We start from the raw sequence: 26,087 nt of genomic DNA, 5'->3' as shown, positions 1-26,087 counted from the left end.
TTCCAAATATCACTTTGCCAATTCCACAAGAACTGTCTTAGCGAAAGGCTTCTTGAGGGGAAAGCTGTAACTCTGTGAGATGATTTCACAGAACACAAAGAAGTTTCTCAGAAAGCTTCTTTCTCTTTGTTTTCGAAGGATATTTCCTTTGGCCCTATAGTCTTCAAAGGGATCCGAAATATCTGTTCTCAGATTCCACAGAAATAAGGCTAGCAAAGAGATCCACGAAATACAGATGTAACTCTGGGAGATGAATTAACAGAACACTAAGCAGTTTCTCAGAAAGCTTCTTTCCATATTTCATCTGAGGATATTTCCTTTTTCACCATAGCCGTCTATGGGCTTCAAAATATCACTTTGCCAATTCCACAAGAACTGTCTTAGCGAAAGGCTTCTTGAGGGGAAAGCTGTAACTCTGTGAGATGATTTCACAAAACACAAAGAAGTTTCTCAGAAAGCTTCTTTCTCTTTGTTTTCGGAGGATATTTCCTTTGGCCCTATAGTCTTCAAAGGGATCCGAAATATCTGTTCTCAGATTCCACAGAAATAAGGCTAGCAAAGAGATCCACGAAATACAGATGTAACTCTGGGAGATGAATTAACAGAACACTAAGCAGTTTCTCAGAAAGCTTCTTTCCAGATTTCATCTGAGGATATTTCCTTTTTCACCATAGCCCTCTAAGGGCTTCCAAATATCACTTTGCCAATTCCACAAGAACTGTCTTAGCGAAAGGCTTCTTGAGGGGAAAGCTGTAACTCTGTGAGATGATTTCACAGAACACAAAGAAGTTTCTCAGAAAGCTTCTTTCTCTTTGTTTTCGGAGGATATTTCCTTTGGCCCTATAGTCTTCAAAGGGATCCGAAATATCTGTTCTCAGATTCCACAGAAATAAGGCTAGCAAAGAGATCCACGAAATACAGATGTAACTCTGGGAGATGAATTAACAGAACACTAAGCAGTTTCTCAGAAAGCTTCTTTCCAGATTTCATCTGAGGATATTTCCTTTTTCACCAGAGCCCTCTATGGGCTTCCAAATATCACTTTGCCAATTCCACAAGAACTGTCTTAGCGAAAGGCTTCTGGAGGGGAAAGCTGTAACTCTGTGAGATGATTTCACAGAACACAAAGAAGTTTCTCAGAAAGCTTCTTTCTCTTTGCTATCGGAGGATATTTCCTTGGCCCTATAGTCTTCGAAGGGATCCGAAATATCTGTTCTCAGATTCCACAGAAATAAGGCTAGCAAAGAGATCCACGAAATACAGATGTAACTCTGGGAGATGAATTAACAGAACACTAAGCAGTTTCTCAGAAAGCTTCTTTCCAGATTTCATCTGAGGATATTTCCTTTTTCACCATAGCCCTCTATGGGCTTCCAAATATCACTTTGCCAATTCCACAAGAACTGTCTTAGCGAAAGGCTTCTTGAGGGGAAAGCTGTAACTCTGTGAGATGATTTCACAGAACACAAAGAAGTTTCTCAGAAAGCTTCTTTCTCTTTGTTTTCGGAGGATATTTCCTTTGGCCCTATAGTCTTCAAAGGGATCCGAAATATCTGTTCTCAGATTCCACAGAAATAAGGCTAGCAAAGAGATCCACGAAATACAGAAGTAACTCTGGGAGATGAATTAACAGAACACTAAGCAGTTTCTCAGAAAGCTTCTTTCCAGATTTCATCTGAGGATATTTCCTTTTTCACCATAGCCGTCTATGGGCTTCAAAATATCACTTTGCCAATTCCACAAGAACTGTCTTAGCGAAAGGCTTCTTGAGGGGAAAGCTGTAACTCTGTGAGATGATTTCACAAAACACAAAGAAGTTTCTCAGAAAGCTTCTTTCTCTTTGTTTTCGGAGGATATTTCCTCTGGCCCTATAGTCTTCAAAGGGATCGGAAATATCTGTTCTCAGATTCCACAGAAATAAGGCTAGCAAAGAGATCCACGAAATACAGATGTAACTCTGGGAGATGAATTAACAGAACACTAAGCAGTTTCTCAGAAAGCTTCTTTCCAGATTTCATCTTAGGATATTTCCTTTTTCACCGTAGCCCTCTATGGGCTTCCAAATATCACTTTGCCAAATCCGCAAGAACTGTCTTAGCGAAAGGCTTCTTAAGGGTAAAGATGAAACATTGTGAGATGATTTCACAGAACACAAAGAAGTTTCTCAGAAAGCTTCTTTCTCTTTGTTTTCGGAGGATATTTCCTTTGGCCCTATAGTCTTCAAAGGGATCCGAAATATCTGTTCTCAGATTCCACAGAAATAAGGCTAGCAAAGAGATCCACGAAATACCGATGTAACTCTGGGAGATGAATTAACAGAACACTAAGCAGTTTCTCAGAAAGCTTCTTTCCAGATTTCATCTGAGGATATTTCCTTTTTCACCATAGCCCTCTAAGGGCTTCCAATTATCACTTTGCCAATTCCGCAAGAACTGTCTTAGCGAAAGGCTTCTTGAGGGGAAAGCTGTAACACTATGAGAGGATTTCACAAAACAAAAAGAAGTTTCTCAGAAAGCTTCTTTCTCTTTGTTATCGGAGGATATTTCCTTTGGCCCTATAGTCTTCAAAGGGATCCGAAATATCTGTTCTCAGATTCCACAGAAATAAGGCTAGCAAAGAGATCCACGAAAAACAGATGTAACTCTGTGAGATGAATTAAGAGAACACTAAGCAGTTTCTCAGAAAGCTTCTTTCCACATTTCATCGGAGGATATTTCCTTTTTCACCATAGCCCTCAATGGGCTTCCTAATATCACTTTGCCAATTCCGCAAGAACTGTCTTAGCGAAAGGCTTCTTGAGGGGAAAGCTGTAACTCTGTGAGATGATTTACAGAACACAAAGTAGTTTCTGAGAAATCTTCTTTCTCTTTGTTATCGGAGGATATTTCCTTTGGCCTTATAGTCTTCAATGGGATCCGAAATATCTGTTCTCAGATTCCACAGAAATAAGGCTAGCAAAGAGATCCACGAAATACAGATGTAACTCTGGGAGATGAATTAACAGAACACTAAGCAGTTTCTCAGAAAGCTTCTTTCCAGATTTCATCTGAGGATATTTCCTTTTTCACCATAGCCCTCTATGGGCTTCCAAATATCACTTTGCCAATTCCACAAGAACTGTCTTAGTGAAAGGCTTCATGAGGGGAAAGCTGTAACTCTGTGAGATGATATCGCAGAAGACAAAGAATTTTCTCAGAAAGCTTCTTTCTCTTTGTTTTAGGAGGATATTTCCTTTGGGCCAACTGTCATCATAAGGATCCGAAGTATCTGTTCTCAGATTCCACAGAAATAAGGCTAGCAAAGAGATCCACGAAATACAGATGTAACTCTGGGAGATGAATTAACAGAACACTAAGCAGTTTCTCAGAAAGCTTCTTTCCAGATTTCATCTGAGGATATTTCCTTTTTCACCATAGCCCTCTATGGGCTTCCAAATATCACTTTGCCAATTCCGCAAGAACTGTCTTTGCGAAAGGCTTCTTGAGGGGAAAGCTGTAACACTGTGAGATGATTTCACAAAACACAAAGAAGTTTCTCAGAAAGCTTCTTTCTCTTTGTTATCGGATCATATTTCCTTTGGCCCTATAGTCTTCAAAGGGTTCCGAAATATCTGTTCTCAGACTCCACAGAAATAAGGCTAGCAAAGAGATCCACGAAATACAGATGTAACTCTGGGAGATGAATTAACCGAACACTAAGCAGTTTCTCAGAAAGCTTCTTTCCAGGTTTCATCTGAGGATATTTCCTTTTTCACCATAGCCCTCTATGGGCTTCCAAATATCACTTTGCCAATTCCACAAGAACTGTCTTAGCGAAAGGCTTCTTGAGGGGAAAGCTGTAACTCTGTGAGATGATTTCACAGAACACAAAGTAGTTTCTGAGAAAGATTCTTTCTCTTTGTTATCGGAGGATATTTCCTTTGGCCCTATAGTCTTCAATGGGATGCGAAATATCTGTTCTCCGATTCCACAGAAATAAGGCTAGCAAAGAGATCCACGAAATACAGATGTAACTCTGGAGATGAATTAACAGAACACTAAGCAGTTTCTCAGAAAGCTTCTTTCCAGATTTCATCGGAGGATATTTCCTTTTTCACCATAGCACTCTATGGGCTTCCAAATATCACTTTGCAAATTCCACAAGAACTGTCTTAGCGAAAGGCTTCTTGAGGGGAAAGCTGTAACTCTCTGAGATGATATCGCAGAAGACAAAGAAGTTTCTCAGAAAGCTTCTTCCTCTTTGTTTTCGGAGGATATTTCCTTTGGGCCAATTGTCATCATAGGGATCCGAAATATCTGTTCTCAGATTCCACAGAAATAAGGCTAGCAAAGGTATCCACGAAATACAGATGTAACTCTGCGAGATGAATTGAGAGAACACTAAGCAGTTTCTCAGAAAGCTTCTTTCCAGATTTCATCGGATGATATTTCCTTTTTCACCATAGCCCTCTATGGGCTTCCAAATATCGCTTTGCCAATTCCACAAGAACTGTCTTAGCGAAAGGCTTCTTTAGGGGAAAGCTGTAACTCTGTGAGATGATTTCACAGAGCACAAAAAAGTTTCTCAGAAAGTTTCTTTCTCTTTGTTTTCGGAAGACATTTCCTTTGGCCCTATAGTCTTCGAAGGGATCCGAAATATCTGTTCTCAGATTCCACAGAAATAAGGCTAGCAAAGAGATCCACGAAATACAGATGTAACTCTCGGAAATGAATTAACAGAACACTAAGCAGTTTCTCAGAAAGCTTCTTTCCAGATTTCATCTGAGGATATTTCCTTTTTCACCATAGCCCTCTATGGGCTTCCAAATATCACTTTGCCAATTCCACAAGAACTGTCTTAGCGAAAGGCTTCTTGAGGGGAAAGCTGTAACTCTGTGAGACGACTTCACAGAACACAAAGAAGTTTCTCAGAAAGCTTCTTTCTCTTTGTTTTCGGAGGATATTTCCTTTGGCCCTATAGTCTTCATAGGGATCCGAAATATCTGTTCTCAGATTCCACAGAAATAAGGCTAGCAAAGAGATCCACGAAATACAGATGTAACTCTGTGAGATGAATTAACAGAACACTAAGCAGTTTCTCAGAAAGCTTCTTTCGAGATTTCATCTTAGGATATTTCCTTGTCCACCGTAGCCCTCTATGGGCTTCCAAATATCACTTAGCCAATTCCACAAGAACTGTCTTAGCGAAAGGCTTCTTGAGGGGAAAGCTGTAACTCTGTCAGATGATTTCACAGAATACAAAGAAGTTTCTCAGAAAGCTTCTTTCTCTTTGTTATCGGAGGATATTTCCTTTGGCCCTATATTCATCATAGGGATCCGAAATATCAGTTCTCAGATTCCACAGAAATAAGGCTAGCAAAGAGATCCACGAAATACAGATGTAACTCTGGGAGATGAATTAAGAGAACACTAAGCAGTTTCTCAGAAAGCTTCTTTCCAGATTTCATCTGAGGATATTTCCTTTTTCACCATAGCCCTCTATGGGCTTCCAAATATCCCTTTGCCAATTCCACAAGAACTGTCTTAGCGAAAGGCTTCTTAAGGGAAAAGATGAAACTCTGTGAGATGATTTCACAGAACACAAAGAAGTTTCTCAGAAAGCTTCTTTCTCTTTGTTTTCGGAGGATATTTCCTTTGGCCCTATAGTCTTCAAAGGGATCCGAAATATCTGTTCTCAGATTCCACAGAAATAAGCCTAGCAAAGAGATCCACGAAATACAGATGTAACTCTGGGAGATGAATTAACAGAACACTAAGCAGTTTCTCAGAAAGCTTCTTTCCAGATTTCATCTGAGGATATTTCCTTTTTCACCATAGCCCTCTAAGGGCTTCCAAATATCACTTTGCGAATTCCGCAAGAACTGTCTTAGCGAAAGGCTTCTTGAGGGGAAAGCTGTAACTCTGTGAGATGATTTCACAGAACAGAAAGAAGTTTCTCAGAAAGCTTCTTTCTCTTTGCTATCGGAGGATATTTCCTTGGCCCTATAGTCTTCGAAGGGATCCGAAATATCTGTTCTCAGATTCCACAGAAATAAGGCTAGCAAAGAGATCCACGAAATACAGATGTAACTCTGTGAGATGAATTAACAGAACACTAAGCAGTTTCTCAGAAAGCTTCTTTCCATATTTCATCTGAGGATATTTCCTTTTTCACCATAGCCCTCTATGGGCTTCCAAATATCACTTTGCCAATTCCACAAGAACTGTCTTAGCGAAAGGCTTCTTGAGGGGAAAGCTGTAACTCTGTGAGATGATTTCACAGAACACAAAGAAGTTTCTCAGAAAGCTTCTTTCTCTTTGTTTTCGGAGGATATTTCCTTTGGCCCTATAGTCTTCAAAGGGATCCGAAATATCTGTTCTCAGATTCCACAGAAATAAGGCTAGCAAAGAGATCCACGAAATACAGATGTAACTCTGGGAGATGAATTAACAGAACACTAAGCAGTTTCTCAGAAAGCTTCTTTCCAGATTTCATCTGAGGATATTTCCTTTTTCACCAGAGCCCTCTATGGGCTTCCAAATATCACTTTGCCAATTCCACAAGAACTGTCTTAGCGAAAGGCTTCTTGAGGGGAAAGCTGTAACTCTGTGAGATGATTTCACAGAACACAAAGAAGTTTCTCAGAAAGCTTCTTTCTCTTTGCTATCGGAGGATATTTCCTTGGCCCTATAGTCTTCGAAGGGATCCGAAATACCTTTTCTCAGATTCCACAGAAATAAGGCTAGCAAAGAGATCCACGAAATACAGATGTAACTCTTTGAGATGAATTAACAGAACACTAAGCAGTTTCTCAGAAAGCTTCTTTCCAGATTTCATCTGAGGATATTTCCTTTTTCACCATAGCCCTCTATGGGCTTCCAAATATCACTTTGCCAATTCCACAAGAACAGTCTTAGCGAAAGGCTTCTTGAGGGGAAAGCTGTAACTCTGTGAGATGATTTCACAGAACACAAAGAAGTTTCTCAGAAAGCTTCTTTCTCTTTGTTTTCGGAGGATATTTCCTTTGGCCCTATAGTCTTCAAAGGGATCCGAAATATCTGTTCTCAGATTCCACAGAAATAAGGCTAGCAAAGAGATCCACGAAATACAGATGTAACTCTGGGAGATGAATTAACAGAACACTAAGCAGTTTCTCAGAAAGCTTCTTTCCAGATTTCATCTGAGGATATTTCCTTTTTCACCATAGCCGTCTATGGGCTTCAAAATATCACTTTGCCAATTCCACAAGAACTGTCTTAGCGAAAGGCTTCTTGAGGGGAAAGCTGTAACTCTGTGAGATGATTTCACAAAACACAAAGAAGTTTCTCAGAAAGCTTCTTTCTCTTTGTTTTCGGAGGATATTTCCTTTGGCCCTATAGTCTTCAAAGGGATCCGAAATATCTGTTCTCAGATTCCACAGAAATAAGGCTAGCAAAGAGATCCACGAAATACAGATGTAACTCTGGGAGATGAATTAACAGAACACTAAGCAGTTTCTCAGAAAGCTTCTTTCCAGATTTCATCTGAGGATATTTCCTTTTTCACCATAGCCCTCCAAGGGCTTCCAAATATCACTTTGCCAATTCCACAAGAACTGTCTTAGCGAAAGGCTTCTTGAGGGGAAAGCTGTAACTCTGTGAGATGATTTCACAGAACACAAAGAAGTTTCTCAGAAAGCTTCTTTCTCTTTGCTATCGGAGGATATTTCCTTGGCCCTATAGTCTTCGAAGGGATCCGAAATATCTGTTCTCAGATTCCACAGAAATAAGGCTAGCAAAGAGATCCACGAAATACAGATGTAACTCTGGGAGATGAATTAACAGAACACTAAGCAGTTTCTCAGAAAGCTTCTTTCCAGATTTCATCTGAGGATATTTCCTTTTTCACCATAGCCCTCTATGGGCTTCCAAATATCACTTTGCCAATTCCACAAGAACTGTCTTAGCGAAAGGCTTCTTGAGGGGAAAGCTGTAACTCTGTGAGATGATTTCACAGAACACAAAGAAGTTTCTCAGAAAGCTTCTTTCTCTTTGTTTTCGGAGGATATTTCCTTTGGCCCTATAGTCTTCAAAGGGATCCGAAATATCTGTTCTCAGATTCCACAGAAATAAGGCTAGCAAAGAGATCCACGAAATACAGAAGTAACTCTGGGAGATGAATTAACAGAACACTAAGCAGTTTCTCAGAAAGCTTCTTTCCAGATTTCATCTGAGGATATTTCCTTTTTCACCATAGCCGTCTATGGGCTTCAAAATATCACTTTGCCAATTCCACAAGAACTGTCTTAGCGAAAGGCTTCTTGAGGGGAAAGCTGTAACTCTGTGAGATTATTTCACAAAACACAAAGAAGTTTCTCAGAAAGCTTCTTTCTCTTTGTTTTCGGAGGATATTTCCTTTGGCCCTATAGTCTTCAAAGGGATCGGAAATATCTGTTCTCAGATTCCACAGAAATAAGGCTAGCAAAGAGATCCACGAAATACAGATGTAACTCTGGGAGATGAATTAACAGAACACTAAGCAGTTTCTCAGAAAGCTTCTTTCCAGATTTCATCTGAGGATATTTCCTTTTTCACCATAGCCCTCTATGGGCTTCCAAATATCACTTTGCCAATTCCACAAGAACTGTCTTAGCGAAAGGCTTCTTGAGGGGAAAGCTGTAACTCTGTGAGATGATTTCACAGAACACAAAGAAGTTTCTCAGAAAGCTTCTTTCTCTTTGTTTTCGGAGGATATTTCCTTTGGCCCTATAGTCTTCGAAGGGATCCGAAATATCTGTTCTCAGATTCCACAGAAATAAGGCTAACAAAGAGATCCACGAAATACAGATGTAACTCTGGGAGATGAATTAACAGAACACTAAGCAGTTTCTCAGAAAGCTTCTTTCCAGATTTCATCTGAGGATATTTCCTTTTTCACCATAGCCCTCTATGGGCTTCCAAATATCACTTTGCCAATTCCACAAGAACTGTCTTAGCGAAAGGCTTCTTGAGGGGAGAGCTGTAACTCTGTGAGATGATTTCACAGAACACAAAGAAGTTTCTCAGAAAGCTTCTTTCTCTTTGTTTTCGGAGGATATTTCCTTTGGCCCTATAGTCTTCAAAGGGATCCGAAATATCTGTTCTCAGATTCCACAGAAATAAGGCTAGCAAAGAGATCCACGAAATACAGATGTAACTCTGGGAGATGAATTAACAGAACACTAAGCAGTTTCTCAGAAAGCTTCTTTCCAGATTTCATCTGAGGATATTTCCTTTTTCACCATAGCCCTCTATGGGCTTCCAAATATCACTTTGCCAATTCCACAAGAACTGTCTTAGCGAAAGGCTTCTTTAGGGGAAAGCTGTAACTCTGTGAGATGATTTCACAGAACACAAAGAAGTTTCTCAGAAAGCTTCTTTCACTTTGTTTTCGGAGGATATTTCCTTTGGCCCTATAGTCTTCAAAGGGATCCGAAATATCTGTTCTCAGATTCCACAGAAATAAGGCTAGCAAACAGATCCACGAAATACAGATGTAACTCTGGGAGATGAATTAACAGAACACTAAGCAGTTTCTCAGAAAGCTTCTTTCCAGATTTCATCTGAGGATATTTCCTTTTTCACCAGAGCCCTCTATGGGCTTCCAAATATCACTTTGCCAATTCCACAAGAACTGTCTTAGCGAAAGGCTTCTGGAGGGGAAAGCTGTAACTCTGTGAGATGATTTCACAGAACACAAAGAAGTTTCTCAGAAAGCTTCTTTCTCTTTGCTATCGGAGGATATTTCCTTGGCCCTATAGTCTTCGAAGGGATCCGAAATATCTGTTCTCAGATTCCACAGAAATAAGGCTAGCAAAGAGATCCACGAAATACAGATATAACTCTGGGAGATGAATTAACAGAACACTAAGCAGTTTCTCAGAAAGCTTCTTTCCAGATTTCATCTGAGGATATTTCCTTTTTCACCATAGCCCTCTATGGGCTTCCAAATATCACTTTGCCAATTCCACAAGAACTGTCTTAGCGAAAGGCTTCTTGAGGGGAGAGCTGTAACTCTGTGAGATGATTTCACAGAACACAAAGAAGTTTCTCAGAAAGCTTCTTTCTCTTTGTTTTCGGAGGATATTTCCTTTGGCCCTATAGTCTTCAAAGGGATCCGAAATATCTGTTCTCAGATTCCACAGAAATAAGGCTAGCAAAGAGATCCACGAAATACAGATGTAACTCTGGGAGATGAATTAACAGAACACTAAGCAGTTTCTCAGAAAGCTTCTTTCCAGATTTCATCTGAGGATATTTCCTTTTTCACCATAGCCCTCTATGGGCTTCCAAATATCACTTTGCCAATTCCACAAGAACTGTCTTAGCGAAAGGCTTCTTGAGGGGAAAGCTGTAACTCTGTGAGATGATTTCACAGAACACAAAGAAGTTTCTCAGAAAGCTTCTTTCTCTTTGTTTTCGGAGGATATTTCCTTTGGCCCTATAGTCTTCAAACGAATCCGAAATATCTGTTCTCAGATTCCACAGAAATAAGGCTAGCAAAGAGATCCACGAAATACAGATGTAACTCGGGGAGATGAATTAACAGAACACTAAGCAGTTTCTCAGAAAGCTTCTTTCCAGATTTCATCTGAGGATATTTCCTTTTTCACCATAGCCCTCTATGGCCTTCCAAATATCACTTTGCCAGTTCCGCAAGAACTGTCTTAGCGAAAGGCTTCTTGAGGGGAAAGCTGTAACTCTGTGAGATGATTTCACAGAACACAGAGAAGTTTCTCAGAAAGCTTCTTTCTCTTTGTTTTCGGAGGATATTTCCTTTGGCCCTATAGTCTTCGAAGGGATCCGAAATATCTGTTCTCAGATTCCACAGAAATAAGGCTAGCAAAGAGATCCACGAAACACAGATGTAACTCTGGGAGATAAATTAACAGAACACTAAGCAGTTTCTCAGAAAGCTTCTTTCCAGATTTCATCTGAGGATATTTCCTTTTTCACCATAGCCCTCTATGGGCTTCCAAATATCACTTTGCCAATTCCACAAGAACTGTCTTAGCGAAAGGCTTCTTGAGGGGAAAGCTGTAACTCTGTGAGATGATTTCACAGAACACAAAGAAGATTCTCAGAAAGCTTCTTTCTCTTTGTTTTCGGAGGATATTTCCTTTGGCCCTATAGTCTTCAAAGGGATCCGAAATATCTGTTCTCAGATTGCACAGAAATAAGGCTAGCAAAGAGATCCACGAAATACAAATGTAACTCTGGGAGATGAATTAACAGAACACTAAGCAGTTTCTCAGAAAGCTTCTTTCCAGATTTCATCTGAGGATATTTCCTTTTTCACCATAGCCGTCTATGGGCTTCCAAATATCACTTTGCCAATTCCACAAGAACTGTCTTAGCGAAAGGCTTCTTGAGGGGAAAGCTGTAACTCTGTGAGATGATTTCACAGAACACAAAGAAGTTTCTCAGAAAGCTTCTTTCTCTTTGTTTTCGGAGGATATTTCCTTTGGCCCTATAGTCTTCAAAGGGATCCGAAATATCTGTTCTCAGATTCCACAGAAATAAGGCTAGCAAAGAGATCCACGAAATACAGATGTAACTCTGGGAGATGAATTAACAGAACACTAAGCAGTTTCTCAGAAAGCTTCTTTCCAGATTTCATCTGAGGATATTTCCTTTTTCACCATAGCCCTCTATGGGCTTCCAAATATCACTTTGCCAATTCCACAAGAACTGTCTTAGCGAAAGGCTTCTTGAGGGGAAAGCTGTAACTCTGTGAGATGATTTCACAAAACACAAAGAAGTTTCTCAGAAAGCTTCTTTCTCTTTGTTTTCGGAGGATATTTCCTTTGGCCCTATAGTCTTCAAAGGGATCCGAAATATCTGTTCTCAGATTCCACAGAAATAAGGCTAGCAAAGAGATCCACGAAATACAGATGTAACTCTGGGAGATGAATTAACAGAACACTAAGCAGTTTCTCAGAAAGCTTCTTTCCAGATTTCATCTGAGGATATTTCCTTTTTCACCATAGCCCTCTATGGGCTTCCAAATATCACTTTGCCAATTCCACAAGAACTGTCTTAGCGAAAGGCTTCTTGAGGGGAAAGCTGTAACTCTGTGAGATGATTTCACAGAACACAAAGAAGTTTCTCAGAAAGCTTCTTTCTCTTTGTTTTCGGAGGATATTTCCTTTGGCCCTATAGTCTTCAAAGGGATCCGAAATATCTGTTCTCAGATTCCACAGAAATAAGGCTAGCAAAGAGATCCACGAAATACACATGTAACTCTGTGAGATGAATTAACAGAACACTAAGCAGTTTCTCAGAAAGCTTCTTTCCAGATTTCATCTGAGGATATTTCCTTTTTCACCATAGCCCTCTATGGGCTTCCAAATATCACTTTGCCAATTCCACAAGAACTGTCTTAGCGAAAGGCTTCTTGAGGGGAAAGCTGTAACTCTGTGAGATGATTTCACAGAACACAAAGAAGTTTCTCAGAAAGCTTCTTTCTCTTTGTTTTCGGAGGGTATTTCCTTTGGCCCTATAGTCTTCAAAGGGATCCGAAATATCTGTTCTCAGATTCGACAGAAATAAGGCTAGCAAAGAGATCCACGAAATACAGATGTAACTCTGGGAGATAAATTAACAGAACACTAAGCAGTTTCTCAGAAAGCTTCTTTCCAGATTTCATCTGAGGATATTTCCTTTTTCACCGTAGCCCTCTATGGGCTTCCAAATATCACTTTGCCAATTCCACAAGAACTGTCTTAGCGAAAGGCTTCTTGAGGGGAAAGCTGTAACTCTGTGCGATGATTTCAAAGAACACAAAGAAGTTTCTCAGAAAGCTTCTTTCTCTTTGTTTTCGGAGGATATTTCCTTTGGTCCTATAGCCTTCAAAGGGATCCGAAATATCTGTTCTCAGATTCCACAGAAATAAGGCTAGCAAAGAGATCCACGAAATACAGATGTAACTCTGTGAGATGAATTAACAGAACACTAAGCAGTTTCTCAGAAATCTTCTTTCCAGATTTCATCGGAGGATATTTCTTTTTTCACCATAGCCCTCTATGGGCTTCCAAATATCACTTTGCCAATTCCACAAGAACTGTCTTAGGGAAAGGCTTCTTGAGGGGAAAGCTGTAACTCTGTGAGATGATTTCACAGAACACAAAGAAGTTTCTCAGAAAGCTTCTTTCTCTTTGTTTTCGGAGGATATATCCTTTGGCCCTATAGTTTTCAAAGGGATCCGAAATATCTGTTCTCAGATTCCACAGAAATAAGGCTAGCAAAGAGATCCACGAAATACAGATGTAACTCTGGGAGATGAATTAACAGAACACTAAGCAGTTTCTCAGAAAACGTCTTTCCAGATTTCATCGGAGGATATTTCCTTTTTCACCATAGCCCTCTATGGGCTTCCAAATATCAGTTTGCCAATTCCAGAAGAATTGTCTTAGCGAAAGGCTTCTTGAGCGGAAAGATGAAACTCTGTGAGATGATTTCGCAGAACACAAAGAAGTTTCTCAGAAAGCTTCTTTCTCTTTGTTTTCGGAGGATATCTCCTTTGGCCCTATAGTCTTCAAAGGGATCCGAAATATCTGTTCTCAGATTCCACAGAAATAAGGCTAGCAAAGAGATCCACGAAATACAGATGTAACTCTGGGAGATGAATTAACGGAACACTAAGCAGTTTCTCAGAAAGCTTCTTTCCAGATTTCATCTGAGGATATTTCCTTTTTCACCATAGCCCTCTATGGGCTTCCAAATATCACTTTGCCAATTCCGCAAGAACTGTCTTAGCGAAAGGCTTCTTTAGGGGAAAGCTGTAACACTGTGAGAGGATTTCACAAAACAAAAAGAAGTTTCTCAGAAAGCTTCTTTCTCTTTGTTATCGGAGGATATTTCCTTTGGCCCTATAGTCTTCAAAGGGATCCGAAATATCTGTTCTCAGATTCCACAGAAATAAGGCTAGCAAAGAGATCAACGAAATACAGATGTAACTCCGGGAGATGAATTAACAGAACACTAAGCAGTTTCTCAGAAAGCTTCTTTCCATATTTCATCTGAGGATAATTCCTTTTTCACCATAGCCCTCTACGGGGTTCCAAATATCACTTTGCCAATTCCACAAGAACTGTCTTAGGGAAAGGCTTCTTGAGGGGAAAGCTGTAACTCTGTGAGATGATTTCACAGAACACAAAGAAGTTTCTCAGAAAGCTTCTTTCTCTTTGTTATCGGAGGATATTTTCTTTGGCCCTATAGTCACCATAGCGATCCGAAATATCTGTTCTCAGATTCCACAGAAATAAGGCTAGCAAAGAGATCCACGAAATACAGATGTAACTCTGTGAGATGAATTAACAGAACACTAAGCAGTTTCTCAGAAAGCTTCTTTCCAGATTTCATCTGAGGATATTTCCTTTTTCACCATACCCCTCTATGGGCTTCCAAATATCACTTTGCCAATTCCACAAGAACTGTCTTAGCGAAAGGCTTCTTGAGGGGAATGTTGTAACTCTGTGAGATGATTTCACAGAACACAAAGAAGTTTCTCAGAAAGCTTCTTTCTCTTTGTTTTCGGAGGATATGTCCTTTGTCCCTATAGTCTTCAAAGGGATCCGAAATATCTGTTCTCAGATTCCACAGAAATAAGGCTAGCAAAGAGATCCACGAAATACAGATGTAACTCTGGGAGATGAATTAACAGAACACTAAGCAGTTTCTCAGAAAGCTTCTTTCCAGATTTCATCTGAGGATATTTCCTTTTTCACCATAGCCCTCTATGGGCTTCCAAATATCACTTTGCCAATTCCACAAGAACTGTCTTAGCGAAAGGCTTCTTGAGGGGAAAGCTGTAACTCTGTGAGATGATTTCACAGAACACAAAGAAGTTTCTCAGAAAGCTTCTTTCTCTTTGTTTTCGGAGGATATTTCCTTTGGCCCTATAGTCTTCAAAGGGATCCGAAATATCTGTTCTCAGATTCCACAGAAATAAGGCTAGCAAAGAGATCCACGAAATACAGATATAACTCTGGGAGATGAATTAACAGAACACTAAGCAGTTTCTCAGAAAGCTTCTTTCCAGATTTCATCTGAGGATATTTCCTTTTTCACCAGAGCCCTCTATGGGCTTCCAAATATCACTTTGCCAATTCCACAAGAACTGTCTTAGCGAAAGGCTTCTGGAAGGGAAAGCTGTAACTCTGTGAGATGATTTCACAGAACACAAAGAAGTTTCTCAGAAAGCTTCTTTCTCTTTGCTATCGGAGGATATTTCCTTGGCCCTATAGTCTTCGAAGGGATCCGAAATATCTGTTCTCAGATTCCACAGAAATAAGGCTAGCAAAGAGATCCACGAAATACAGATGTAACTCTGGGAGATGAATTAACAGAACACTAAGCAGTTTCTCAGAAAGCTTCTATCCAGATTTCATCTGAGGATATTTCCTTTTTCACCAGAGCCCTCTATGGGCTTCCAAATATCACTTTGCCAATTCCACAAGAACTGTCTTACCGAAAGGCTTCTGGAAGGGAAAGCTGTAACTCTGTGAGATGATTTCACAGAACACAAAGAAGTTTCTCAGAAAGCTTCTTTCTCTTTGCTATCGGAGGATATTTCCTTGGCCCTATAGTCTTCGAAGGGATCCGAAATATCTGTTCTCAGATTCCACAGAAATAAGGCTAGCAAAGAGATCCACGAAATACAGATGTAACTCTGGGAGATGAATTAACAGAACACTAAGCAGTTTCTCAGAAAGCTTCTTTCCAGATTTCATCTGAGGATATTTCCTTTTTCACCATAGCCCTCTATGGGCTTCCAAATATCACTTTGCCAATTCCACAAGAACTTTCTTAGCGAAACGCTTCTTGAGGGGAAAGCTGTAACTCTGTGAGATGATTTCACAGAACACAAAGAAGTTTCTCAGAAAGCTTCTTTCTCTTTGTTTTCGGAGGATATTTCCTTTGGCCCTATAGTCTTCAAAGGGATCTGAAATATCTGTTCTCAGATTCCACAGAAATAAGGCTAGCAAAGAGATCCACGAAATACAGATGTAACTCTGGGAGATGAATTTACAGAACACTAAGCAGTTTCTCAGAAAGCTTCTTTCCAGATTTCATCTGAGGATATTTCCTTTTTCACCATAGCCCTCTATGGGCTTCCAAATATCACTTTGCCAATTACACAAGAACTGTCTTAGCGAAAGGCTTCTTGAGGGGAAAGCTGTAACTCTGTGAGATGATTTCACAGAACACAAAGAAGTTTCTCAGAAAGCTTCTTTCTCTTTGTTTTCGGAGGATATTTCCTTTGGCCCTATAGTCTTCAAAGGGATCCGAAATATCTGTTCTCAGATTCCACAGAAGTAAGGCTAGCAAAGAGATCCACGAAATACAGATGTAACTCTGGGAGATGAATTAACAGAACACTAAGCAGTTTCTCAGAAAGCTTCTTTCCAGATTTCATCTGAGGATATTTCCTTTTTCACCATAGCCCTCTATGGCCTTCCAAATATCACTTTGCCAGTTCCGCAAGAACTGTCTTAGCGAAAGGCTTCTTGAGGGGAAAGCTGTAACTCTGTGAGATGATTTCACAGAACACAGAGAAGTTTCTCAGAAAGCTTCTTTCTCTTTGTTTTCGGAGGATATTTCCTTTGGCCCTATAGTCTTCGAAGGGATCCGAAATATCTGTTCTCAGATTCCACAGAAATAAGGCTAGCAAAGAGATCCACGAAACACAGATGTAACTCTGGGAGATAAATTAACAGAACACTAAGCAGTTTCTCAGAAAGCTTCTTTCCAGATTTCATCTGAGGATATTTCCTTTTTCACCATAGCCCTCTATGGGCTTCCAAATATCACTTTGCCAATTCCACAAGAACTGTCTTAGCGAAAGGCTTCTTGAGGGGAAAGCTGTAACTCTGTGAGATGATTTCACAGAACACAAAGAAGATTCTCAGAAAGCTTCTTTCTCTTTGTTTTCGGAGGATATTTCCTTTGGCCCTATAGTCTTCAAAGGGATCCGAAATATCTGTTCTCAGATTGCACAGAAATAAGGCTAGCAAAGAGATCCACGAAATACAAATGTAACTCTGGGAGATGAATTAACAGAACACTAAGCAGTTTCTCAGAAAGCTTCTTTCCAGATTTCATCTGAGGATATTTCCTTTTTCACCATAGCCGTCTATGGGCTTCCAAATATCACTTTGCCAATTCCACAAGAACTGTCTTAGCGAAAGGCTTCTTGAGGGGAAAGCTGTAACTCTGTGAGATGATTTCACAGAACACAAAGAAGTTTCTCAGAAAGCTTCTTTCTCTTTGTTTTCGGAGGATATTTCCTTTGGCCCTATAGTCTTCAAAGGGATCCGAAATATCTGTTCTCAGATTCCACAGAAATAAGGCTAGCAAAGAGATCCACGAAATACAGATGTAACTCTGGGAGATGAATTAACAGAACACTAAGCAGTTTATCAGAAAGCTTCTTTCCAGATTTCATCTGAGGATATTTCCTTTTTCACCATAGCCCTCTATGGGCTTCCAAATATCACTTTGCCAATTCCACAAGAACTGTCTTAGCGAAAGGCTTCTTGAGGGGAAAGCTGTAACTCTGTGAGATGATTTCACAAAACACAAAGAAGTTTCTCAGAAAGCTTCTTTCTCTTTGTTTTCGGAGGATATTTCCTTTGGCCCTATAGTCTTCAAAGGGATCCGAAATATCTGTTCTCAGATTCCACAGAAATAAGGCTAGCAAAGAGATCCACGAAATACAGATGTAACTCTGGGAGATGAATTAACAGAACACTAAGCAGTTTCTCAGAAAGCTTCTTTCCAGATTTCATCTGAGGATATTTCCTTTTTCACCATAGCCCTCTATGGGCTTCCAAATATCACTTTGCCAATTCCACAAGAACTGTCTTAGCGAAAGGCTTCTTGAGGGGAAAGCTGTAACTCTGTGAGATGATTTCACAGAACACAAAGAAGTTTCTCAGAAAGCTTCTTTCTCTTTGTTTTCGGAGGATATTTCCTTTGGCCCTATAGTCTTCAAAGGGATCCGAAATATCTGTTCTCAGATTCCACAGAAATAAGGCTAGCAAAGAGATCCACGAAATACACATGTAACTCTGTGAGATGAATTAACAGAACCCTAAGCAGTTTCTCAGAAAGCTTCTTTCCAGATTTCATCTGAGTATATTTCCTTTTTCACCATAGCCCTCTATGGGCTTCCAAATATCACTTTGCCAATTCCACAAGAACTGTCTTAGCGAAAGGCTTCTTGAGGGGAAAGCTGTAACTCTGTGAGATGATTTCACAGAACACAAAGAAGTTTCTCAGAAAGCTTCTTTCTCTTTGTTTTCGGAGGGTATTTCCTTTGGCCCTATAGTCTTCAAAGGGATCCGAAATATCTGTTCTCAGATTCGACAGAAATAAGGCTAGCAAAGAGATCCACGAAATACAGATGTAACTCTGGGAGATAAATTAACAGAACACTAAGCAGTTTCTCAGAAAGCTTCTTTCCAGATTTCATCTGAGGATATTTCCTTTTTCACCGTAGCCCTCTATGGGCTTCCAAATATCACTTTGCCAATTCCACAAGAACTGTCTTAGCGAAAGGCTTCTTGAGGGGAAAGCTGTAACTCTGTGCGATGATTTCAAAGAACACAAAGAAGTTTCTCAGAAAGCTTCTTTCTCTTTGTTTTCGGAGGATATTTCCTTTGGTCCTATAGTCTTCAAAGGGATCCGAAATATCTGTTCTCAGATTCCACAGAAATAAGGCTAGCAAAGAGATCCACGAAATACAGATGTAACTCTGTGAGATGAATTAACAGAACACTAAGCAGTTTCTCAGAAATCTTCTTTCCAGATTTCATCAGAGGATATTTCTTTTTTCACCATAGCCCTCTATGGGCTTCCAAATATCACTTTGCCAATTCCACAAGAACTGTCTTAGGGAAAGGCTTCTTGAGGGGAAAGCTGTAACACTGTGAGATGATTTCACAGAACACAAAGAAGTTTCTCAGAAAGCTTCTTTCTCTTTGTTTTCGGAGGATATTTCCTTTGGCCCTATAGTTTTCAAAGGGATCCGAAATGTCTGTTCTCAGATTCCACAGAAATAAGGCTAGCAAAGAGATCCACGAAATACAGATGTAACTCTGGGAGATGAATTAACAGAACACTAAGCAGTTTCTCAGAAAACGTCTTTCCAGATTTCATCGGAGGATATTTCCTTTTTCACCATAGCCCTCTATGGGCTTCCAAATATCAGTTTGCCAATTCCAGAAGAATTGTCTTAGCGAAAGGCTTCTTGAGCGGAAAGATGAAACTCTGTGAGATGATTTCGCAGAACACAAAGAAGTTTCTCAGAAAGCTTCTTTCTCTTTGTTTTCGGAGGATATCTCCTTTGGCCCTGTAGTCTTCAAAGGGATCCGAAATATCTGTTCTCAGATTCCACAGAAATAAGGCTAGCAAAGAGATCCACGAAATACAGATGTAACTCTGGGAGATGAATTAACGGAACACTAAGCAGTTTCTCAGAAAGCTTCTTTCCAGATTTCATCTGAGGATATTTCCTTTTTCACCATAGCCCTTTATGGGCTTCCAAATATCACTTTGCCAATTCCGCAAGAACTGTCTTAGCGAAAGGCTTCTTTAGGGGAAAGCTGTAACACTGTGAGAGGATTTCACAAAACAAAAAGAAGTTTCTCAGAAAGCTTCTTTCTCTTTGTTATCGGAGGATATTTCCTTTGGCCCTATAGTCTTCAAAGGGATCCGAAATATCTGTTCTCAGATTCCACAGAAATAAGGCTAGCAAAGAGATCCACGAAATACAGATGTAACTCCGGGAGATGAATTAACAGAACACTAAGCAGTTTCTCAGAAAGCTTCTTTCCATATTTCATCTGAGGATAATTCCTTTTTCACCATAGCCCTCTACGGGGTTCCAAATATCACTTTGCCAATTCCACAAGAACTGTCTTAGGGAAAGGCTTCTTGAGGGGAAAGCTGTAACTCTGTGAGATGATTTCACAGAACACAAAGAAGTTTCTCAGAAAGCTTCTTTCTCTTTGTTATCGGAGGATATTTTCTTTGGCCCTATAGTCACCATAGCGATCCGAAATATCTGTTCTCAGATTCCACAGAAATAAGGCTAGCAAAGAGATCCACGAAATACAGATGTAACTCTGTGAGATGAATTAACAGAACACTAAGCAGTTTCTCAGAAAGCTTCTTTCCAGATTTCATCTGAGGATATTTCCTTTTTCACCATACCCCTCTATGGGCTTCTAAATATCACTTTGCCAATTCCACAAGAACTGTCTTAGCGAAAGGCTTCTTGAGGGGAATGTTGTAACTCTGTGAGATGATTTCACAGAACACAAAGAAGTTTCTCAGAAAGCTTCTTTCTCTTTGTTTTCGGAGGATATGTCCTTTGGCCCTATAGTCTTCAAAGGGATCCGAAATATCTGTTCTCAGATTCCACAGAAATAAGGCTAGCAAAGAGATCCACGAAATACAGATGTAACTCTGGGAGATGAATTAACAGAACACTAAGCAGTTTCTCAGAAAGCTTCTATCCAGATTTCATCTGAGGATATTTCCTTTTTCACCAGAGCCCTCTATGGGCTTCCAAATATCACTTTGCCAATTCCACAAGAACTGTCTTAGCGAAAGGCTTCTGGAAGGGAAAGCTGAAACTCTGTGAGATGATTTCACAGAACACAAAGAAGTTTCTCAGAAAGCTTCTTTCTCTTTGCTATCGGAGGATATTTCCTTGGCCCTATAGTCTTCGAAGGGATCCGAAATATCTGTTCTCAGATTCCACAGAAATAAGGCTAGCAAAGAGATCCACGAAATACAGATGTAACTCTGGGAGATGAATTAACAGAACACTAAGCAGTTTCTCAGAAAGCTTCTTTCCAGATTTCATCTGCGATATTTCCTTTTTCACCATAGCCCTCTATGGGCTTCCAAATATCACTTTGCCAATTCCACAAGAAATGTCTTAGCGAAAGGCTTCTTGAGGGGAAAGCTGTAACTCTGTGAGATGATTTCACAGAACACAAAGAAGTTTCTCAGAAAGCTTCTTTCTCTTTGTTTTCGGAGGATATTTCCTTTGGCCCTATAGTCTTCAAAGGGATCCGAAATACTGTTCTCAGATTCCACAGAAATAAGGCTAGCAAAGAGATCCACGAAATACAGATGTAACTCGGGGAGATGAATTAACAGAACACTAAGCAGTTTCTCAGAAAGCTTCTTTCCAGATTTCATCTGAGGATATTTCCTTTTTCACCATAGCCCTCTATGGGCTTCCAAATATCACTTTGCCAATTCCACAAGACCTGTCTTAGCGAAAGGCTTCTTGAGGGGAAAGCTGTAACTCTGTGAGATGATTTCACAGAACACAAAGAAGTTTCTCAGAAAGCTTCTTTCTCTTTGTTTTCGGAGGATATTTCCTTTGGCCCTATAGTCTTCAAAGGGATCCGAAATATCTGTTCTCAGATTCCACAGAAATAAGGCTAGCAAAGAGATCCACGAAATACAGAAGTAACTCTGGGAGATGAATTAACAGAACACTAAGCAGTTTCTCAGAAAGCTTCTTTCCAGATTTCATCTGAGGATATTTCCTTTTTCACCATAGCCGTCTATGGGCTTCCAAATATCACTTTGCCAATTCCACAAGAACTGTCTTAGCGAAAGGCTTCTTGAGGGGAAAGCTGTAACTCTGTGAGATGATTTCACAAAACACAAAGAAGTTTCTCAGAAAGCTTCTTTCTCTTTGTTTTCGGAGGATATTTCCTTTGGCCCTATAGTCTTCAAAGGGATCTGAAATATCTGTTCTCAGATTCCACAGAAATAAGGCTAGCAAAGAGATCCACGAAATACAGATGTAACTCTGGGAGATGAATTTACAGAACACTAAGCAGTTTCTCAGAAAGCTTCTTTCCAGATTTCATCTGAGGATATTTCCTTTTTCACCATAGCCCTCTATGGGCTTCCAAATATCACTTTGCCAATTCCACAAGAACTGTCTTAGCGAAAGGCTTCTTGAGGGGAAAGCTGTAACTCTGTCAGATGATTTCACAGAACACAAAGAAGTTTCTCAGAAAGCTTCTTTCTCTTTGTTTTCGGAGGATATTTCCTTTGGCCCTATAGTCTTCAAAGGGATCCGAAATATCTGTTCTCAGATTCCACAGAAGTAAGGCTAGCAAAGAGATCCACGAAATACAGATGTAACTCTGGGAGATGAATTAACAGAACACTAAGCAGTTTCTCAGAAAGCTTCTTTCCAGATTTCATCTGAGGATATTTCCTTTTTCACCATAGCCCTCTATGGGCTTCCAAATATCACTTTGCCAATTCCACAAGAACTGTCTTAGCGAAAGGCTTCTTGAGGGGAAAGCTGTAACTCTGTGAGATGATTTCACAGAACACAACGAAGTTTCTCAGAAAGCTTCTTTCTCTTTGTTATCGGAGGATATTTCCTTTGGCCCTATAGTCTTCAAAGGGATCCGAAATATCTGTTCTCAGATTCCACAGAAATAAGGCTAGCAAAGAGATCCACGAAATACAGATGTAACTCTGGGAGATGAATTAACAGAACACTAAGCAGTTTCTCAGAAAGCTTCTTTCCAGATTTCAACTGAGGATATTTCCTTTTTCACCAGAGCCCTCTAAGGGCTTCCAAATATCACTTTGCCAATTCCACAAGAACTGTCTTAGCGAAAGGCTTCTTGAGGAGAAAGCTGTAACTCTGTGAGATGATTTCACAGAACACAAAGAAGTTTCTCAGAAAGCTTCTTTCTCTTTGCTATCGGAGGATATTTCCTTGGCCCTATAGTCTTCGAAGGGATCCGAAATATCTGTTCTCAGATTCCACAGAAATAAGGCTAGCAAAGAGATCCACGAAATACAGATGTAACTCTGTGAGATGAATTAACAGAACACTAAGCAGTTTCTCAGAAAGCTTCTTTCCAGATTTCATCTGAGGATATTTCCTTTTTCACCATAGCCCTCTATGGGCTTCCAAATATCACTTTGCCAATTCCACAAGAACTGTCTTAGCGAAAGGCCTCTTGAGGGGAGAGCTGTAACTCTGTGAGATGATTTCACAGAACACAAAGAAGTTTCTCAGAAAGCTTCTTTCTCTTTGTTTTCGGAGGGTATTTCCTTTGGCCCTATAGTCTTCGAAGGGATCCGAAATATCTGTTCTCAGATTCCACAGAAATAAGGCTAGCAAAGAGATCCACGAAATACAGAAGTAACTCTGGGAGATGAATTAACAGAACACTAAGCAGTTTCTCAGAAAGCTTCTTTCCAGATTTCATCTGAGGATATTTCCTTTTTCACCATAGCCCTCTATGGGCTTCCAAATATCACTTTGCCAGTTCCGCAAGAACTGTCTTAGCAAAAGGCTTCTTGAGGGGAAAGCTATAACTCTGTGAGATGATTTCACAGAACACAAAGAAGTTTCTCAGAAAGCTTCTTTCTCTTTGTTTTCGGAGGATATTTCCTTTGGCCCTATAGTCTTCAAAGGGATCCGAAATATCTGTTCTCAGATTCCACAGAAATAAGGCTAGCAAAGAGATCCACGAAATACAGATGTAACTCTGGGACATAAATTAACAGAACACTAAGCAGTTTCTCAGAAAGCTTCTTTCCAGATTTCATCTGAGGATATTTCCTTTTTCACCATAGCCCTCTATGGGCTTCCAAATATCACTTTGCCAATTCCACAAGAACTGTCTTAGCGAAAGGCTTCTTGAGGGGAAAGCTGTAACTCTGTGAGATGATTTCACAGAACACAAAGAAGTTTCTCAGAAAGCTTCTTTCTCTTTGTTTTCGGAGGATATTTCCTTTGGCCCTATAGTCTTCAAAGGGATCCGAAATATCTGTTCTCAGATTCCACAGAAGTAAGGCTAGCAAAGAGATCCACGAAATACAGATGTAACTCTGGGAGATGAATTAACAGAACACTAAGCAGTTTCTCAGAAAGCTTCTTTCCAGATTTCATCTGAGGATATTTCCTTTTTCACCATAGCCCTCTATGGGCTTCCAAATATCACTTTGCCAATTCCACAAGAACTGTCTTAGCGAAAGGCTTCTTGAGGGGAAAGCTGTAACTCTGTGAGATGATTTCACAGAACACAAAGAAGTTTCTCAGAAAGCTTCTTTCTCTTTGCTATCGGAGGATATTTCCTTGGCCCTATAGTCTTCGAAGGGATCCGAAATATCTGTTCTCAGATTCCACAGAAATAAGGCTAGCAAAGAGATCCACGAAATACAGATGTAACTCTGGGAGATGAATTAACAGAACACTAAGCAGTTTCTCAGAAAGCTTCTTTCCAGATTTCATCTGAGGATATTTCCTTTTTCACCATAGCCCTCTATGGGCTTCCAAATATCACTTTGCCAATTCCACAAGAACTGTCTTAGCGAAAGGCTTCTTGAGGGGAGAGCTGTAACTCTGTGAGATGATTTCACAGAACACAAAGAAGTTTCTCAGAAAGCTTCTTTCTCTTTGTTTTCGGAGGGTATTTCCTTTGGCCCTATAGTCTTCGAAGGGATCCGAAATATCTGTTCTCAGATTCCACAGAAATAAGGCTAGCAAAGAGATCCACGAAATACAGATGTAACTCTGGGAGATGAATTTACAGAACACTAAGCAGTTTCTCAGAAAGCTTCTTTCCAGATTTCATCTGAGGATATTTCCTTTTTCACCATAGCCCTCTATGGGCTTCCAAATATCACTTTGCCAATTCCACAAGAACTGTCTTAGCGAAAGGCTTCTTGAGGAGAAAGCTGTAACTCTGTGAGATGATTTCACAGAACACAAAGAAGTTTCTCAGAAAGCTTCTTTCTCTTTGCTATCGGAGGATATTTCCTTGGCCCTATAGTCTTCGAAGGGATCCGAAATATCTGTTCTCAGATTCCACAGAAATAAGGCTAGCAAAGAGATCCACGAAATACAGATGTAACTCTGTGAGATGAATTAACAGAACACTAAGCAGTTTCTCAGAAAGCTTCTTTCCAGATTTCATCTGAGGATATTTCCTTTTTCACCATAGCCCTCTATGGGCTTCCAAATATCACTTTGCCAATTCCACAAGAACTGTCTTAGCGAAAGGCTTCTTGAGGGGAGAGCTGTAACTCTGTGAGATGATTTCACAGAACACAAAGAAGTTTCTCAGAAAGCTTCTTTCTCTTTGTTTTCGGAGGATATTTCCTTTGGCCCTATAGTCTTCAAAGGGATCCGAAATATCTGTTCTCAGATTCCACAGAAATAAGGCTAGCAAAGAGATCCACGAAATACAGATGTAACTCTGGGAGATGAATTAACAGAACACTAAGCAGTTTCTCAGAAAGCTTCTTTCCAGATTTCAACTGAGGATATTTCCTTTTTCACCATAGCCCTCTATGGGCTTCCAAATATCACTTTGCCAATTCCACAAGAACTGTCTTAGCGAAAGGCTTCTTGAGGGGAAAGCTGTAACTCTGTGAGATGATTTCACAGAACACAAAGAAGTTTCTCAGAAAGCTTCTTTCTCTTTGTTTTCGGAGGATATTTCCTTTGGCCCTATAGTCTTCAAAGGGATCCGAAATATCTGTTCTCAGATTCCACAGAAATAAGGCTAGCAAAGAGATCCACGAAATACAGATGTAACTCTGTGAGATGAATTAACAGAACACTAAGCAGTTTCTCAGAAAGCTTCTTTCCAGATTTCATCTAAGGATATTTCCTTTTTCACCATAGCCCTCTATGGGCTTCCAAATATCACTTTGCCAATTCCACAAGAACTGCCTTAGCGAAAGGCTTCTTGAGGGGAAAGCTGTAACTCTGTGAGATGATTTCACAGAACACAAAGAAGTTTCTCAGAAAGCTTCTTTCTCTTTGTTTTCGGAGGATATTTCCTTTGGCCCTATAGTCTTCAAAGGGATCCGAAATATCTGTTCTCAGATTCCACAGAAATAAGGCTAGCAAAGAGATCCACGAAATACAGATGTAACTCTGGGAGATGAATTAACAGAACACTAAGCAGTTTCTCAGAAAGCTTCTTTCCAGATTTCATCTGAGGATATTTCCTTTTTCACCATAGCCCTCTACGGGCTTCCAAATATCACTTTGCCAATTCCACAAGAACT

This window comes from Macaca fascicularis, chromosome 4 (genome assembly GCF_037993035.2).
Source record: "Macaca fascicularis isolate 582-1 chromosome 4, T2T-MFA8v1.1".
Lineage (NCBI taxonomy): Eukaryota > Metazoa > Chordata > Mammalia > Primates > Cercopithecidae > Macaca > Macaca fascicularis.
Note: the sequence above shows the minus strand (reverse complement) of the source record.